At 45.8% G+C, this 19242-nt stretch overlaps 1 long non-coding RNA gene across 1 annotated transcript; it reads right to left on the bottom strand.

Annotated features, from left to right (window-relative positions):
• Positions 1-260: 260 nt before the first annotated feature.
• Positions 261-7181, bottom strand: LOC125964945 (uncharacterized). Its single transcript, XR_007478273.1, has 3 exons — positions 7138-7181; positions 637-693; positions 261-329 (listed from the first exon to the last, which is right to left on the bottom strand). It is a non-coding gene; the product is annotated as an uncharacterized LOC125964945 (long non-coding RNA).
• Positions 7182-19242: the final 12061 nt, after the last annotated feature.

Below are 19242 nucleotides of genomic sequence, written 5' to 3'. Positions count from 1 at the left end.
ACCCCAGATTAAGCCTGCGAATTCATCTGGGTTATGCAATGCCCTGAGCTTCTAGACAACTGACAACACAGAGCACTTACCCTCCCACCCAGTTGTTCACTGGCTCATCCTGGTTCCGGGAGTGCGTGTGAAGACTACAGACCCACACCAACGGTCCAACATGGTAGCTCCTCGCCTTCCAGCATGCAGAACATGATGGATGCCGCAGCAGATGGCAAGCTGGAGGCTGTGGGAGGTTGTAACTCCTTGTTCCCTCTGCCAATTAATTCCCAAGGAGGAATCTTTTTTTTTTTAATTGTAGTTGATTTACAATGTTGTGTTAATTTCTGCTGTACAGCAAAGTGATTCAGTTTTATATATACATATCCTTTTCCATTATGGTTTATTATAGGATATTGAATATAATTCCCTGTGCTCTACAGTAGGACCTTGTTGCTTATCTATTCTATATATAGTAGTTTGTATCTGCTCATCCCAAACTCCTAATTTATCTCTCCCCCACCACCTTTCCACTTTGGGAACCATAAGTTTGTTTCCTTGGTCTATGAGTTTGTTTCTGTTTTGTAAATAAGTTCGTGTCATTTTTTAAATTCCACGTGTAAGTGATATCATATGGTATTTGTCTCTCTGACTTACTTCACATAGTCAAGGAGGAGTCATTTTGAAGAGAGATTTCCAGACCGCACCTCACTCCTTCTGGGGGAAAAGGATTACAGAGTCAGAGTCAGGAAAACAAGGGCAACATGGGGACTAGGGACAGTCATTCCCACCTCACTCTAAAGCAAAATTTCTCAACCTTGGCACCGTTGATATTGACGGCTGGATAATTCTCTGTTGTGGGGCTGCCTTGTGCATTGTGGGGTGTTTAACAGCATCCCTGATCTCTACCCACAAGATGCCAGTGACACCCCCTGCATAGGTGTGACAATCAAAAATGCTTCCATACATTCCCAAATGTCCCCCAAATTTCCCCCACTTAAAATCACTCAAAGAATGGTCCGCCCACAGAAGGTCCCAGAAAAACCAGGCCGACTGAAGGGAACATTGCCCACCCTCCACAATGATGCTTCAGTCAACACTCCCAGCATGAATTATGCTGTTTAAGCAGTTTAAAAACTAACAGAACCTCTACAGACAACTCCACAGCGCTGCATTCTGAAATCCTGCATCTAGATATTGACAGCTCCAGCTGATAGCCTGGCCTTGGGTGAACCCATGGTCCAAGGTCAATCTTATGCTCCCAGCCTCTGCTCCTCGCTCCAGCCACTCTGGCTGGAACCTCCCAAGTGGCTCCCAAGAACAGGCTGTATGAGAAAGTCAGTCCTTGTAAAAAAAAAAACAGAAGATGCTAGCGATCAGAATACCCGGCTTGGAGCTCCACCTCCACTGTTCACTAGCTGTGTGACCTGCAGCGCATCACTTCAGCTTTCTGAGGCTTCTTTTTACTCAAGTGCAAACTGAGAGTAATACTCTTTGCCTTGCCCTTCTCAATGCATCATTGTGACGCTCAAATACAAGCCCTGTGACATCTGTAGAGCACTGTACAACGGTCAGGCGCCAAAGCCTTACTGTGACCTATGAGGACTGTTGTTCCCACAGCACCCCATCTCTGTGTTAACACATCCACCGCAGGAGTCTCAGGAAATGCTCAAAGACCAGCCTACTTTCATTTCAATGCTAACTTGACCAGAAGTTCCCCTCTGCATAATTTCACCAAAAATGTGAGATATCTCCAGTGATTTCTTTGTAAAAGACTATCCATCAGTTCCAACAAATGGCAATAAATGCGTATTTGAACCTTCTATGTACCTTTGGGATGCATCGGTGAACAAAATACACCAGGAGCCCTGCCCTCAAAAGGCCTATTTTTAAAATGGTGGCGGGGGTGATGGTGGTATAAACTATAAACAAACAGAAAAACTAATAAAAAATAAGTTGCACAGAATGCTAGAAGCTAATAAATGCTGTGGAAGAAAAGGCAAGTGAAGGACATGGTGTCGACGTGAGGGCAGGGTGAGGGTCAATTTGCTGTTTCAAGGGGGCTGCCTGGTTGAGAAGTAAGATGTGGGCAGAGGTGAGGGGTCAGCCGTACAGCTGTGGGGGAAGAGCATTCCAAGCATAGGAAATGGCCAGTGCAAAGGCCCTCGGGCTGGACCATGTGTTCAAACACCCACAAGCAGGAGAACATGGTGGCTGCAGCAGGGTGAGCAACGGAAAAGGAGCAGGAAATAGGAAGTGAGGTCCGAGGGTTGGAGGGTGGACTGGGCCACTTGAAAAACATGGAGGGAGCTCTCTTCCATGCCAGGCATCATGCTAGGCACTGGGGAGCCACAGCCAGAAACTCGGTCCTTGCCGCCAGGAGCTGGTCACCTGCCAGGGGTCAGTGCTGCAAGAAGGGACAAGCGGGCTCTGAGAGAGCTTGACCAAATCCTTGGCCTTATTAAGACTAGCTGGGAAGGAATGAGGAGGGCAGCAGTCTGTGACTGAGTTCTTCTTTCACATAGAGATTGGCCGGGCTCAGAGTCTTGTGCCAATGCCCCCTTCCCCACCACCACCAGAAAATGGTGAATCCTCCTGCACATGGGACGCCCCCGGTGACCCAGTAAGAAAAGAGAACGTTCACCTCAGTCTTCCCCCGTCCTTTGGTGATGCTCAGCCTACTAAAACACGAATGCCAAAGCGTCAGGCTCAAGAAGAACGAGAGGCCGTCACACCAAGCTCACCTTCATGATGTCAGTCCACGCACTCCTACCCACCCCCAGCCAGGATCTGAAGGGCCTGTGCTTCTCATTAATGGGGTTCCAGAAGCTCAGACCCCGGGCCCCTCATTACTTACTCCCCACTCTCCTAGACCCCCAGGAGCAAGCCAAGGGTCTTGGGCTCTCGCTTGCATACTGGATGCAGCCGTATCAACCTTGCCTCTTTCTTTCCCAAGTTATTTGCAAAAGAGGCGGCTGCAGGAGCACACACAGCTGGCTTTGTGCCCGCGGGAGAGGCGGTCTAAAGCAGCGGGGGATGTGCCTCTCCCAATAAAACTTAATGGAACAAAAGCCCCCTGTGCGCGCAAGAGCTGCCTCTCCCGGGGAGCTTTCGTCTCCACCGTTCTCTTCCCAAGTCCTCCTTCTGGGCTCTCCCGTCCCCTGAGAGTCTTTGGCATAATCTGGGGCCCATCATTAAAGGGAAAGGGGCCAGGAGTAAGTCAGACGGGGGTTCACACACACCCAACACACACATGCACACACACTGCTCAGATATATCTGCACACCCAGGCACACTCACACACTTGCACGCACAAACATTTTGCATAGACATGCACCTTCTTGGTTTCTCTTTTTATCAAGTGAAATCATCGGCAATCTCATGGCAGAGGGAAATTAACCATGAGGGCAGCAGAAAGGAACTATATGAAAGGACAGCCCCTTAGGGTTTCCAACAAAATTAAGAGCCTCTGGTTTCCTTTCCATTTTTTTATCGTTCGTTTCGCTTTGTTTTCATACACAAGCACTCTGTGCACATTTTTGTTGTGAAAGATTCAGGACAGTATGTTGCGTACAGAGCATAAGAGACACATAACCTCTGATCTCCTAGCTTCTGCTCCCTTCCTCACAGGGAAACACGAGTGTGCTGGATTCTTCTATTGTCAGCTTGGTTATTTTAGGCACCCTAAATCCCAGAATCCTCCTTCCCTGTACGGTTCTGGGTTAGGGTCCGCCAAAAGCAAAGTTGCATGAGATTTGGGAGGCAAAAGTGAAGCAGCACCCATCGTGCTCTGAAGGTCATGTTGGTCAAAGATGATGAGAGACGGGGCAGAGGCGCTGGCCAGGTGCAGTTTGTCACTGTTCTTTCCTTCTCCATCTCCAGCTCACCTTCCAACCACCAGGCTGCTGAGCAGCAGTGACTCCAGGTAACCTCCAGACGCTTCATTGCAAACTCAGAGATGGCGGCACGCACACTCCACAACCTGCCACGAGCCCCTTCTGCAAGCCCGCTCCAGCAGCTGGGTGTGCTGGCTTGCAGATCCTTCACCTCTCCTTCACAGACCCTTTCTCACTCAGCTTCTCCCACAGCTGTGTCAGGACTCATTCCTATAATAAATTCCTTATTCCAACCTTCTTCCTCTTTCTGCTTCCCTGATTAACTGGCTGACACAGCTGTCAACAGTGTGCTATGCTTCCGTCCTTTCTCTATACAAAGATACATACCCACGCACATCTCTGCTTTTTTCCTCCTTTTTCCCTAAACACGATCATCTCAGTGAGATGTCTGTGGCAACACATATAAACCAACCTCCTCCTTTTACATGGTACATAGAATTCCATCACACGTGAGATTTATTTAAGCACTTCCATATTGGCGAACATCTAAGTTGTATCTAGTTTTCTACCCTGACAAAAGTGCTGTAGTGGCATTTTTAGGTATCCTTCTTTATGCAAAGTATGCAAATCTTCTTTAGGGCAGATTCCTAGAGCTGGAAGAATCAGGTGAATATATTTTTAATTTCCATAGTTATGACCAAATTGTCTTCCAAAAGGCTTCTTTCTCTAAAGTGTTCTTGCCCTGACAGCAGCTTTGTACTTGTTTGCTAAGCAGGACTCTGTACTCTGGGTTCCCTGGAGATGCACAGCCTAACGTGCTCTGCCTGGAGGGCGGGGGGCATTTTGAAGCAGGGACATGGACATGGGAAAGCAAGAGGTTAAAGACGAAAAGCTGGTTGAAGACGAAAAGAAGACAGAAAATCGGAGCTGGCAGCCACATGAAATGGATAGGATGAGATTAATACCAAGAGAAGGAGACTCCTTCCTTTGTATGATTTCAGAGATTCCCCAGCCTCCTCTAAATTACTACCCATGCATGCATCCATGTACAAACACGTACATACATACACACACACACACACACTTCAGATTCTGCTGCTGAAGCTTAAAATCCCTTTAAATATTTTCTTCCCCCCAATAGTGCTAAGGTACAAATAAAATAATCCATATCAATAAATAGTAGTTAGATGTAAAGAACTTTGCTAAATATTTACATGCCTTATGTCATTGGAGGTATGTATTATTCCCACGTTACAGATGAGAAAAGTAAGGTTCAGAAATGTGAAGCCAGACAACAAGTGCACTGCAGAGTAAGATTTGAACTCAGCTCTATGTGACCAGACAACCGCTGCCTGCACAAGGAAGGATAACAGCACCCCTTAACTTCACTCAACACCCCTGACCCTTTAAGTAGGGTATGGACTACTTCTGCTATACTCATTCCTGAGGGCGGCTTTGCCTAGAGGAACAGGCACTGGGTGTTGGAAAAGACCAGTTAGAGAGGAGAGAAGGTCGAGAAAGAAGATGCTGAGAGCGTAAATCCAAGAGTCATGTACTTCCTGAGCCAATGAAAAGGAGACAGAGCTATATTAGCCCAAAGAGGAATGGGGAAGAAGACCAGGGGGAGAGGAAGGTCAGCCTTCCCAGTCCAGGCAACCCCTCCTGATTGTGCTATTGAGAGCCTGGCAAGACACTGGAAGTGGTGGGAAGGTGTCAGTTTCACAATCTCCCTCGTCCTAAAGTTTTCCTCTTGCTGCAGTGTACAGGAGCCTACCCTGTAAAGTCATTTAATAGCCCCACAATCAGATGATTTTGGAGACCAATGATCTTGGAATAAGGATGCAGAGAAGGAACACAGGGGATGTGGGTGATGAGGTGTAAGCTCGGGGTCAGGGCAGGTTGCAGGATTGTCAGAGAGACTAGCTCTAGAACAGTAACGTGGAAGAGAGGCTTCCTGGGAAGTACAAAGGATGCAGTCAGAAGTCTCAGGGAAAATGCAGCACACACGTGCGGACCCAGCAAAAGGCTGGGGCAGCAAGGTTCCAGTGGTACAGAAGCCTGCACACACTCCTGAGAACCAGGGGGCCCAGACCCCAAACACAGATTGTGCGACAACCCTTTAGAAGTCTACCCTCGCTGCTCGGCCTGAAAAACATTTCAGCTGGCTCTCATAACTCTGGGAAGTCCTGCCCATCTCCGGATAAAAAGGAAACATGCCTCTGGGAATCTGTGATGATGGGAAAAGAAGGAAACAAAAGGTAAACACAGCCACACAGCATGCTTGCCTGGAAGGACCCAGCAGGAGTGCCAGTGGGCTGTGGGGCGGGGTGGGCACGGCTGCACACTTTTCGGGAGGCCACCAAGGTGGCTGGGACCCGTCCTGTTGCTGTCCTCCACCCCAGGCCCCAGAAGAGGCCTCATGAAGATGTGCTGGGTGTGCTGAACGTCCTCTTGTCCCTGCAGAGCCGGTCGGCGCTGAGACATGAGCCGCTCCAGCCACAGCTAAGGTCAGAGTTAAAGGCGGTGATGGGAACCAGCCCCGATGGAATGGAGAACATGCAGGATGGTGCTATTTGTTACACCCAAAGCTTGAAAGCCATGTGTATCTAAGTAGCGGTCCAGCACAGCACGGAATACCATACATCCATTAGGCATGACTGTTGCAAAGACTAACTAGCAACATGGAACGTGATCCTAATATGCAACATCACTGCTGATCACCAATGTGCCCTTTATTCATAGGGGGTTGTGGGATTATGGGTGACTCCCCCTCTACTTTCTACATTTCCTGTTGGTTGATAGACTGGTGTCATCATGATGCAGAAAGGTGAGGAAGGAAAGTGGTCTGGCTGTGACCTGAGATGCCTGGGATGAACCTGGGTGACTACACAGTGTCCAAAGTGAGTGTGAGAACCGGATCCCCCACACACACACTCAACACACATGCATACCATATACATCACACATGCAGTGCACACACAACACACACCATACACACATACTATGCACACAACACACATACATACGCCATACACACACCACACACACACATACCACATACACCACATGCACACCATGAACACACAGAACACGTACATACTATGCACACGACACACACACATACAGCACACACAACCCACACCGACACACCACATATCACACACCGCACACACACACGCAAAGGCAAGCTCATATGCTTTTGTCTCCACGTGCATTTCACTGTGTGTCGGTCTTGGAAAGCGTTTGCTCTCGGGATTCCGGTGAGCCAGGGAACCGGGGAAGCTCTCTCCCTCGCCCTCACAGGAAACTGAAGTGTGCTTACCCAGCAGAGCACCCCATGAGCCATATGGGAGCCTGAAACCAGTCCCCACTCCACAGGCTCTTGGCTTCCTTGAGAGCAACACCCTGCACCTGCCAATGGATCACACGCATGGGGAGAATCCTGATGGATGCCTCCAGAAAAGCCACACACTTTGTTTGGGGAAGCTGGGTCCGCCCCCATGCCCTGCAGGAGAACACTCCCTCCTGCTTCTCCCGCACAGACCTGCTCCCACAGCTTTATCTGCGGACACACGTGAAGGCAGCCCATCGCGGTAGTCCCTCATTTACGATGCTGGTACCAGCCTCGCTGGAGTCTTCCAGCGTTCACCATTAGGCATGGTACATCGCACATATATAAATCAAATTAACATACACTGTCACTGCCGGGCTGAGCAGCTGTATTCTTTGCATTAAATTTCATAGTTAAAATGAAACACTTTTCCATTACTAAATCGCTGCTCCACTGGGTGACTGCAAGGGTTACCTGCAGGAATAAAGCCTGGTGATGCCAGCCCTGTCTCAAAACGGCGAATGCAAACTGGATCGACAAAGTGACTACAAAGTTCCACCAAAATAAAACACTGATGTTGATTCACATCTCTGAACCAAAAGTTTGTATCAACCCAGCATCGTGGCATCCCTGATAGGCATATGCCTCGCTCAGACGGTTACAGCAAAGTGCTGTAAAGGCCAAGAGTAACGTTCAGTGTGTGACCTAATTAATTTGCTCAGCTCGTGGTCAAGGAGTCTCCGCTTCCCAGCACGTGCATGCCATGCTGACACATGTTGAGTACCTACCACAGGCCACGCACTTCACAGGCATTCAATGCGTCAGTTTCCAAAAAAGTCATGCTCGGTATCATGAGCCCCAGGATACGTGTGAGGAAATCGAGACCAGACTCAGGAAGACTGTGACCTAGTAACACAACTAATAAGCGACACGGCCAGGACTCAAACCAGGAGCTGAATGAATCCCAAATCTCTGTTCCTTCCTCTGAGTCGAGCGAGTGCTGACTGGCACGGTGTAATCCACAACTGCTGGATAAAGCAAACCCACTCAGAGCACATGCTTTGCTAGTGATTGATGAATAGTGGCGTCTCCCTGCAGAACATGCATCATGGTTATTCTTAGCACACAGAGTGCCTGCCCTTAGGGCCCCAGACGTCCTTCTCCCTGTCACATGGGGTATAGACAGTCCAGGTTCAAGGCCCAAGGTTACAAAGAGGCACAGCTTCCACTCCGCTATCCCATTAGGCCCCAATGGTGGGAAAGTCCATTGTCTTCCATTAGCTGACACTTAACGTCAGTCCCCAGCTGCAATGTCCCCTTCATTTCTTGGAGGGCTTTAGTGGGTTCCCAGGTCTGTGTAAATAGCCCCCACCCACCCCGCCCATACCAGTTAGAATTGACTCTCGTCTCTGTTCTATAACAGGTATGCCTTCTGTCTCCTCACTGCGTCCGTCTGCTGCACCCATAGCGTTTCACAGCTCCCAGCACCCGAGCCCCTACTCCTGTGGCAGCTGCGTATAGAATTCTGGGCTGTTCTAGAGTGCAGACACGGTGAGAAAAAGGAAAGGCATCAGATCGACACCGAGCCTGTAGAGGATATAACTCTCTTCTTATTAGGACAGCACACTTCTCAGCTTCCAGGGCCAAGAATCATAAATCTCTCTCTATGCATGCAGGGTGAGTGCAGCTACAGGAAAACCACAGAGACTCGGGACGCCTCAGTTGGATGGCCCTAGCCCAAGCGATTACCCAAATATTTTGGTAGGCCGCAGAGTAAAAGCATTATGAGTTTGGGACAGGAGATTCTTTTCTCTGCCAAACAGGCGTTTTCCTGCAGGGTGGTAGCACATACTTTCCACTTCAGATAGATCAATGCTGCAATTAAGATGTTTAGCAGATCGGCCTGTTTCAAGGACGTCTACATCTTGTGGGGGCGAGGGGGTCGTGTAGGAAGGCTGGGGTCTGACCCTCAGCACGATGAGTTTATAGGGTGATCAGGCTCTGAATGTTGACTCCATGTGTCCATATGGAGACTATTTGTGGAACTTGACTGACAAGCTCAATGTACGTTTTATCTCAGCAGAAAAAAACACAAGCTTGACAAGCACGGCAGTCGGGGTTAAGCCACCTGATAGTTGTGTCGCTTTGGGCAGGACACTTCATCACTTCATTGGAGCGGTTCACATTCGTGAGTTCTAGGCAGTGTGGAGTGGCAGCAGAGACCATGGACCCTGGACATCAAGTGTGTCCTAAACCCAGATCTGCCATTACTATCCTTCTGACCGCAGGTAAGTCACATGACCACTCTGCCTGAGTTTCCTCATCTGTAAAGTAGATTTAAAGGTAGTGCCCATGTTTCCTTTTGGGGTGATGAAAAGGTTTTGGAACTAGATAGAGGTTGCACAGCATTGTGAATACGCTAAATGCCATTAAATTGTTCACTTTAAGATGATCGATTTTATGCTATGTCTATTCTACCTCAATAAAATAAATTTTCTTTTAAAGTAGTACCTGCATCATGAGGTTGTTACAAGGATTTAATGTTGATATAGGTAAAGTTCCTAGAACAGTGTCTAGCCCACAGTGTCACGTAAGCATGAGCTATTATTTTGTTCCAGAAAGTACGCTGAGCAATTCACACCCAGTAAGTCCTCACAATCACCCATGAAATAGGTGCTGCTATTACTCGCATTTTGCAGATGAGGAAATTAACATTTGGAGGGTTAAAGCGCCGCTCCAGTTATTGTGGCTTTGTAGAAAATTACTCCAACCGTGCGACGTAAAGAAGCCAGTTTTTAGCCTGCGGATTCTGTCGCTCAGAGATTCAGACAGAACACAGCAAGGACTGTTTGTCTCTGCCCCACGAGGTCTGGTGCCTCCACTGGAAGACTCGGAGGCGGGGGATGGAATGGTCTGATGCTGGCTGTCAACTGGGAGCCTTCGTTCCCTTCCACAGGGGCCTCTCTGTGAGGCTCTCTCTGAAGACCTCCTTACAGCATGGTGGCCGGGTTCTCAGGGGAGGGGTCCCCAGGGAAGGGGGGCAGGTGCAAGCTGGGTCCTCTTTACAGCCCACCATCAGAAGCCATGCAGTATCGCTCCCACCACACTGGAGTCACAGAGGCAGTCCTAAAGTCTTACCCAGGCTCAAGAGGGGGAAAATAGATTCCACCCCTTCATAGGCAACGACAAGATCCTAGAAGAGCACATGGGACCAGAAATATCGTTGTGGCTATTATCAGACAATGCAATCTGCCACCTACCTTCCTAAGGTCACCTAGCCTGTCAGAGACGGAGCTTTGGATTCCAGACTTTCACTCCAGAGCCCGGTTCTTATCCACTGTGTGCTGAGTTGCAGTGTTTTCATCTGTCAAATAAAGACAATGAAATCTTTTACTCTAGCAGGCTATAAAGATAAGCCTTAGTTGGGTGCCTTAGTTTCCTAATCTTTAAAATGGGGTTTATACATGAAATCTTTAAAAAAAAAAGATACAAATGAACTTATATACAAAACAGAAATAGACTCACAGACATAGAAAACAAACTTACGTTACCAAAGGGGAAAGTGGGGCAGGGGGAGGAATAAATTAGGAGTTTGGGATTAATATATACACACTATTATATATAAAATAGGTAACTAACAAGGACCTACTGTAAGAACAGGGAACTATACTCAATATTTTGTAATAACCTACAAGGGAAAGGAATTTGAAAAAGAATATATACATATATATGTATAACTGAGTCACTTCGCTGTACACCTGAAACTAACAGAACATTGTAAATCAACTATACTTCAAGAAAAATAAATTAAAAAATAAAATGGGGTTTACAGAAGCTCCCATGTCTTTAGGTTGTTATGAGGATTGCCTATGGTTTATAGTAAAAGTGATAAGCAGACTGGAATATTCATGGCAACTGGTCAGTACATTCTCTTCCCAAAAGAAAAATCTATCTGGGAAACCGAAGTAAGAGCAGAAGTTTCCTTGCTTAGGATTACCTGTGAGCACCATGTCTACTCACACAGATTTAGACCAACCAAGAGAAACACGACTTTCATCGTTGCCCCATCCAGGACATTGACAAATGGATACTCTCTCCTTCCCTTCTTTTCTTTCAACCATGTTGCTGCAACATCACCTCATGTGGCAATTAATTAGATTACTGCTTATCTTATATTAATTATTGTGCAACAGTGTCTCCCCAATGAGGTTCTCAGAAATACCTTAGTCAGCAGCAAATTTTTTAAATTCTCTTAGGGAAGATTTTCACACACAGCTGTAACCTCTCCCATGTTAGGTTAACTCTTATAAATTTCCCTTCTAACCAGGAATGCTTCCGAGTTTGCTTCTTAATTCTGGGGGTTGTACTTCGTTTGGGTCCTGCAGCTCCTGCACAGGCAACATTCCACTTGCGTCCGATCACTAAATGAAGCAATTGAGTCACTGCCACCCGCAGTAATAACACATTCTGACAAAAACATGAAAGATAGCGTATCTCTGCCTTAACTCATGTGGGTATCAGTAGAGGGGAAGAAAGTAAATTCTTTTAAAATACAGACAGAATCTTTTATCAGTGAAAAACTGTCATCCAGTCTTTCTTATCTCTTTGTGCAAAGACAGCGGGATTTATCTTTCTTAGAAGCAAGCTTCCAAATGAATATCATGCCTGTTTTGCCAAGGTGAGTAGTTTGTCATTGTTGGGCAAGCAGACATGTTTTACATAGATGTTGTGGTGCACGCACGCCGTTTGTCATCAATCCCCATGCCCTCCAATGTGTCCTGAAGCCCATAGCGTTAGTTAGCCCATTTCTCTCCCCAAAAAAGGAGAGTCCCGTGTGCTCAAAGCCTGTTCTGAAAAATCCCATGTTGCGATCTCTGCATCCAGCCATATTAGCTCCATCGTAGCTGCTTCCCTAACAGCTGAAGGAAAGCTTGGCTAGAAACTTCTCCTCCGTTGGATGGAAGAGTCCAGATTGGAGTCAATATTATGAAGAAATCCTTTCATCTCTCTAGGCACCAGCAAGTAGCAGTTCCTTCTTTTCATTCTTTGGTTTTTTAAAAAGGCTTTTATTTTTCTGTAAACCCAGCTTTAGGTTTTCTCCTGTGGGTTTGCTCCCTTGGTAATAACTGAGGAGTAAACAGTCTCGGAAAATAATAATAATCGCTAACATTTACCTTGTGCCAAGCATCTTTCTGAGCATGTTATGCGTCTCAACTCACTTAATCTTTGTTACAGCCTATGTGGTAGTACTACAATTGTCCCATTTTACGGATAGAGAGACTGAGACACAGTGGCCTCAGAGGTCACACCGCTAGCAAGCAACAGAGTCAGCATGTGAAGCCAAGTAAACGGGTTCCAGAACCCAAAATCTCAACCACTTCCTTGTCCTGTTGGTCAAGAAGCTGAAAGATGGCAGCTGCATCGTTATGTGACTCTTCTAAATGACATCCCAGAAATGTTACACCCTGATACTAAGGACTCCCCCCAGAGACTGCCGCTGTGCCTCCTCTCTTTTGCTCAGACTGGGAGGCATCATTCTTCTTAAGCCCAAAGTGAGACCAAATCCAGGGTCACAGGGAACATTTCCCCCACTCAGGCCAAGTCACAAGGTCCTCAGAGTAGAGAGTCTTTCTAGCTGAGAACGCTTGGAAGTTCTATCAGTTGGAACTGGGGACTAACTTAAGCCAAACAGGGCATTTATTAGAAGAATACGGAGAGACTGACAGAACTGAAGGAAGCAGAGCCCCAGGCTGTGGGGAGAACAGGAGCTCAAAGACGGTCTCTTTGGGGCAGATCCATGGGGACACCCAGGGTCTCACTGCAATCTGCCCTCTAATGGCTCATGGACCAGTGGAAACTCCAGGACAGGGAGTCTTGTTGCCCTACCTTGAGTCACATGCCCAAGCTCAGGGTCTGTTGGAAGAGCCTTGTGGGGAATTCTGACTCACGGGATTGCTGGCCCATGCTTTGAAAGACACTACAGCTCACTTGTTACCACTAAATGCCTTTTTTAAATTATGAAGCAATTCCATACAAAGGCAAGCTGCCACTGAAAGCTTCCAAGAATCCTGGAAAGGATGGAGGACAAGCATTGTTTTCCTTTCTACAGATCAAGACTTTGAGACAAGAAAGGCTAAGTAATGTCCAGGGGGCACTCTCATTGAGTTGCACCTCAGGTCTTCTAACTCCTGGACGCTGCTTTTCCACCCCACGTGATCCCCTGGAGAGCTAAATGCGGACCCATGGTGGTTCTTCTCTCTCTGTGGCTTGGCATCTCGAGTCTTTATGTCCCCTTCTTCCTGTCCCCACCCAACATCCTCAGACACACTGGCAAACATATTCATTCAGTAGCCCACACCCTGCAGGGAAAGGGCCAAGCTACACGGCACAAGGACCCCCTCTGTAGGGAGAGAAGAAGAGGATGAAACCACTGAGCTTTGTCAATGGTGACGGACCCCTGGCTGCAGGACCTGCTCTCTTGGCAGAGATGCTAGGGGACACGATCGCCAGCCTCTTCTGTTCTCCTAACTCCCAGTCGTGTCTGTCTTCCTAGAGCTGGGCTGGGGGAGGGAGAGGGCTTATTAGATGCAGCAGGGAGCATGGCTCAAGAAACACTTGAGTGGTTCTCAGTCAGGCGTGAACTAGTATGCAGCTGAAGGTTCTGGGGTGGTGGTGGAGGGCAGGGAGGCAGGCAGGGCTCTCTCCCTTTCACATCTGGGAGAGCACCTGGCTGCACCCTCCCAAAGGCCATGCCAACGGGAGAATCAGCGTGGATTAGGACCCCATCAGACTTAACAAAGTAACATTCACTTATGCTCATGGGTGTCAAGGGCTATTTCATCACCACTAGTGGAGCGGATTGGCTTGAGACAAGCTGAAGTCATAAAACACCCCTAAAATCTGTCTTGAAATAGGCAAGGGAAGAGAATTTATTATTATTGTCCCTCAGTCACACAAAAAAAGGGAGTAAAAATGAATGAAGGTCACCGTTCCCTTCACAGCTGATCGCCTTACCTTTCTCTTTGTGCCTTGCCTCCACAGTAAATTGCAGTTGGAAACAAGAGGCGCATACTAGATGATTTTCCGGTGTTGCTTTCATTTTCCCCAAGAGGAGAAGGGACAGTCCATTTAAAACAACTGAGCTATTATATCACAGTGCTTCTTGTTTAAAATTCAAACGTCACTGGAAACCTGCTCCAGCAGAACTAAACATAACAGGAGGTATGAGAACCATATTATTTCAAAAATAAGAATCCCAAGTACACGTGCAGTTCAGCGCTTTTCCAAAATTGATATATATAAGATTTTAACATATATACATAAATATTATATACATGTATATAATATATAAGTATATACACATATTATGTGATATACTATATAATATACACGTATACTATATAGTATATATACCAAATATTATATACTATATATATATAATACTGTATATGTATATAAACTCTGGGAGGCAGATGGATGAAACTGAGATTCAGTCTAAGTGACGTGCCCCAAGACATATAGCTAGAAATGGCAGGGCCATTAAACTTGGTTTTCTGACTTCATGACCAATGCTCTTTTCTCCATGATTCTCCATATTTCAGGTACTAACTCAAGACATACTCAAAAACGTATCCTGTGGCTCGTCTAAATGAGGCACGGTACCTAACTGCACGGGTAGCCTAGTTCCATGCTGTCTCTGGGCAGCCCACAACAAAATGTCTAAACAAAACTGCGTGCAAACAAACGTCACACTGGTACAGATTCCCCGGGAGCAGGAAGTTCATGGTCACTAGCTCCAGAAACAGATCAATATTTAAAATAACAGAGAAATTTCCCTGTGGAAAAGTGCTTAATTAGCATCCATTAGAAGCGTGCAGGAGCGTGTAGGGATAGGGTCCATCCCAGGAGGGACCTTGCGAAACAATCTGATTGGGGGGTGAGAGTAGGTGTGTGTGCATGGGCAGGGGTGGTCTTCCTTTTGAGACCCTCACCCTTCCCAGGTCTTCCTACCCTTCATTCTAGGAAAGCCATGTCCCTCTGGCCCTCTCTCTAAAGGGAGTGTGGTGCAAATGTTGTCCCTGTTCGTATTAAGGTCTAATGAGTAGAGCTCTGAGCCCACATCTGTTCTCACAGCACTGCAGCCTCCTCTCAAAACCTCCCTTGGTTACTTCAGGGAGCCCGTGGGTGTCCTCCATACTCCGAGATAAGTCTGTGGAGTCTCTTGTTCTCCAGCCCCTAGGCAGGGTTCAGGCCTCCCGCTGTGGTCCAGGACCCTCAGTGAAGTCCTGCTGGGCTCAACCACCTCCCCAGGGGCCTACCTGGTGCCCACTTGGGGACCCTCAGTACCAAAGCCTCGTGGAGACCCGAGAGGCGTTGGGAGAAAGGAGCCATGTTCCCCAGTGCTGTGTCTCTGTCACCCAGGCCCTAAATTGACCCTGTGTGTGCCCAGGGTCTCACAAAGTCTTCAGGAACCCAGGTTTCCCACCCAAAATTCAGGCTAGGTAGAGAGACAGTCAGTCCTCTCACCTCTCAGAGAATTCCCTATCGATGAGAAAATTCCTCCCTCCCCTTTCAGCCCAACGTCCCCCCGCCACTATCCCAACGATAACACATGTCAGTGGACACTCACAAGCGTCGCTGAGCCACCAGATCTACAACCAGAACTGGGTCGGGTGAAGCCACCCCTTCCCATCATACATGCTCTGAGAAGTGGAAGAAAGCCAAGATAGGGAGGCCTGGAGGATTCCTGGAGGGCTTCCCGGAGGAGGTACTACTGCTGTTATTAATTGAAGTATAGTTGACTTAACAATGTGTCAGTTGTACAGCAAAGTGATTCAGTTTCAGATTCTTCCATTACAGGTTATTATAAGCTATTGACTATAGCTCCCTGTGCTCTACAGTAGGTCCCTGCTTCTCTTTTTTATGTATAGCAGTGTGCATCTGTTAGGAGGCAGCACCAGCACCTTTGATTCCTAAAACAGTAAGACTCAGACGAAAAGATAAAATAGAACATCTCAGGCCCAAGAATCACTTGAACCTGAAGAAATAAATGACACCCATACCCTAAAGCGATCTCATATGTGAGAGGGAAGAACCAAACCATCCAATTCAGAAGAAGAAACAAAACAAAACTTAACTATTGGACCCTTAACATTCTTTTCCTTTTTTTTTTAACATCTTTATTGGAGTTTAATTGCTTCACAATGGTGTGTTAGCTTCTGCTTTATAACAAAGTGAATCAGCTATACATATACATATACCCCCATATCTCTTCCCTCTTGCAGCTCCCTCCCTCCCACCCTCCCTATCCCACCCCTCTAGGTGGTCACAAGACACCAAGCTGATCTCCCTGTGCTATGTAGCTGCTTCCCACTACCTATCGGTTTTACATTTGGTGGTGTATATATGTACGTGCCAATCTCTCACTTCGTCCCAGCTTACCTTCCCCCTCCCGGTGTCCTCAAGTCCATACTCTAGTAGGTCTGCGTCTTTATTCCCATTCTGTCCCTAGGGTCTTCATGACTTTTTTTTTTTTTTGTAGATTCCACATATATGTGTTAGCATATGGTATTTGTTTTTCTCTTTCTGACTTACTTCACTCTGTATGACCGTCTCTAGGTCCATCCACCTCACTACAAATAACTCAATTTCGTTTCTTTTTATGGCTGAGTAATATTCCATTGTATATATGTGCCACATCTTCTTTATCCATTCACCTGTCGATGGACAGTTAGGTTGCTTCCATGTCCTGGCTATTGTAAAGAGATGCAATGAACATTGTGGTACATGTGTCTTTTTGAATTATGGTTTTCTCAGGGTATATGCCCAGTAGTGGGATTGCTGGGTCATATGGTAGTTCTATTTTTAGTTTTTTAAGGAATCTCCATACTATTCTCCATAGTGACGGTATCAAGTTACATTCCCACCAACAGTGCAAGAGGGTTCCCTTTTCTCCACACCCTCTCCAGCATTTATTGTTTCTAGATTTTTTGATGATGGCCATTCTGACCAGTGTGAGATGATACCTCATTGTAATTTTAATTTGCATTTCTCTAATGATTAGTGATGTTGAGCATCCTTTCATGTGTTTGTTGGCAATCTGTATATCTTCTTTGGAGAAATGTCTGTTTAGGTCTTCTGCCCAGTTTTGGATTGGGTTGTTTGTTTTTTTGATATTGAGCTGCATACGCTGCTTGTATATTTTGGAGATTAATCCTTTGTCAGTTGCTTTGTTTGCAAGTATTTTCTCCCATTCTGAGGGTTGTCTTTTCATCTTGTTTATGGTTTCCTTTGCTGTGCAAAAGCTTTTAAGTTTCAATAGGTTCCATTTGTTTATTTTTGTTTTTATTTCCATTTCTCTAGGAGATGGGTCAAAAAGCATCTTGCTGTAATTTATGTCATAGAGTGTTCTGCCTGTGTTTTCCTCTAAGAGTTTTAGAGTGTCTGGCTTTACATTTAGGTCTTTAATCCATTTTGAGTTTATTTTTGTGCATGGTGCTAGGGAGTGTTCTAATTGCATTCTTTTACATGAGGCTGTCCAGTTTTCCCAGCACCACTTATTGAAGAGGCTGTCTTTTCTCCATTGCATATTCTTGCCTCCTTTGTCAAAAATAAGGTGACCATATGTGTGTGGATTTACCTCTGGGCCTTCTATCCTGTTCCATTAATCTATATTTCTGTTTTTGTGCCAGTACCATACTGTCTTGATTATTGTAGCTTTGTAGTATAGTCTGATGTCAAGGAGCCTGATTCCTCCAGCTCCATTTTTCTTTCTCAAGATTGCTTTGGCTATTCGGGGTCTTTTGTGTTTCCATACAAATTGTGAAATTTTTTGTTCTAGTTCTGTGAAAAATACCAGTGGTAGTTTGATAGGGATTGGACTGAATCTGTAGATTGCTTTGGGTAATATAGTCATTTTCACAATGTTTGATTCTTCCAATCCAAGAACATGGTATATCTCTCCATCTGTTTGTATCATTTTTAATTTCTTTCATCAGTGTCTTATAGTTTTCTGCATACAGGTCTTTTGTCTCCTTAGGTAGGTTTAATCCTAGATATTTTATTCTTTTTGTTGCAGTGGTAAATGGGAGTGTTTCCTTAATTTCACTTTCAGATTTTTCATCATTAGTGTATACGAATGCCAGAGATTTCTGTGCATTAATTTTGTATCCTGCTACTTTACCAAATTCATTGATTAGCTCTTAGTAGTTTTCTGGTAGCATCTTTAGGATTCTCTATGTATAGTATCATGTCATCTGCAAACAGTGACAGCTTTACTTCTTCTTTTCTGATTTGGATTCCTTTCATTTCTTTTCCTTCTCTGACTGCTGTGGCTAAAACTTCCAAAACAATGTTGAATAAGAGTGGTGAGAGTGGGCAACCTTGTCTTGTTCCTGATCTTAGTGGAAATGGTTTCAGTTTTTCACCACTCAGAATGATGTTGGCTGTGGGTTTGTCATATATGGCCTTTATTATGTTGAGGAAAGTTCCCTCTATGACTACTTTCTGGAGGGTTTTTATCATAAATGGGTGTTGAATTTTGTCGAAAGTTTTTTCTACATCTATTGAGATGATCATATGGTTTTTCTCCTTCAGTTGGTTAATATGGTGTATCACGTTGATTGATTTGCATATACTGAAGAATCCTTGCATTCTTGGGATAAACCCCACTTGATCATGGTGTATGATCCTTTTAATGTGCTGTTAGATTCTGTTTGCTAGTATTTTGTTGAGGATTTTTGCATCTATGTTCATCAGTGATATTGGCCTGTAGTTTTCTTTCATTGTGACATCTTTGTCTGGTTTTATATCAGGGTGATGGTGGCCTCGTAGAATGAGTTTGGGAGTGTTCCTCCTTCTGCTATATTTTGAAAGAGTTTGAGAAGGATGAGTGTTAGCTCTTCTCTAAATGTTTGATAGAATTTGCCTGTGAAGCCATCTGGTCCTGGGCTTTTGTTTGTTGGAAGATTTTTAATCACAGTTTCAATTTCAGTCTTGGGAGGTTGTGCTTTTCTAAGAATTTGTCCATTTCTTCCAGGTTGTCCATTTTATTGGCATAGAGTTGCTTGTAGTAATCTCTCATGATTCTTTGTATTT

Source organism: Orcinus orca, chromosome 7 (assembly GCF_937001465.1).
Source record: "Orcinus orca chromosome 7, mOrcOrc1.1, whole genome shotgun sequence".
Classification (NCBI taxonomy): Eukaryota; Metazoa; Chordata; class Mammalia; order Artiodactyla; family Delphinidae; genus Orcinus; species Orcinus orca.
The sequence above is the reverse complement of the archived record's forward strand: the minus strand, read 5'-3'. Positions and strand labels throughout refer to the sequence as shown.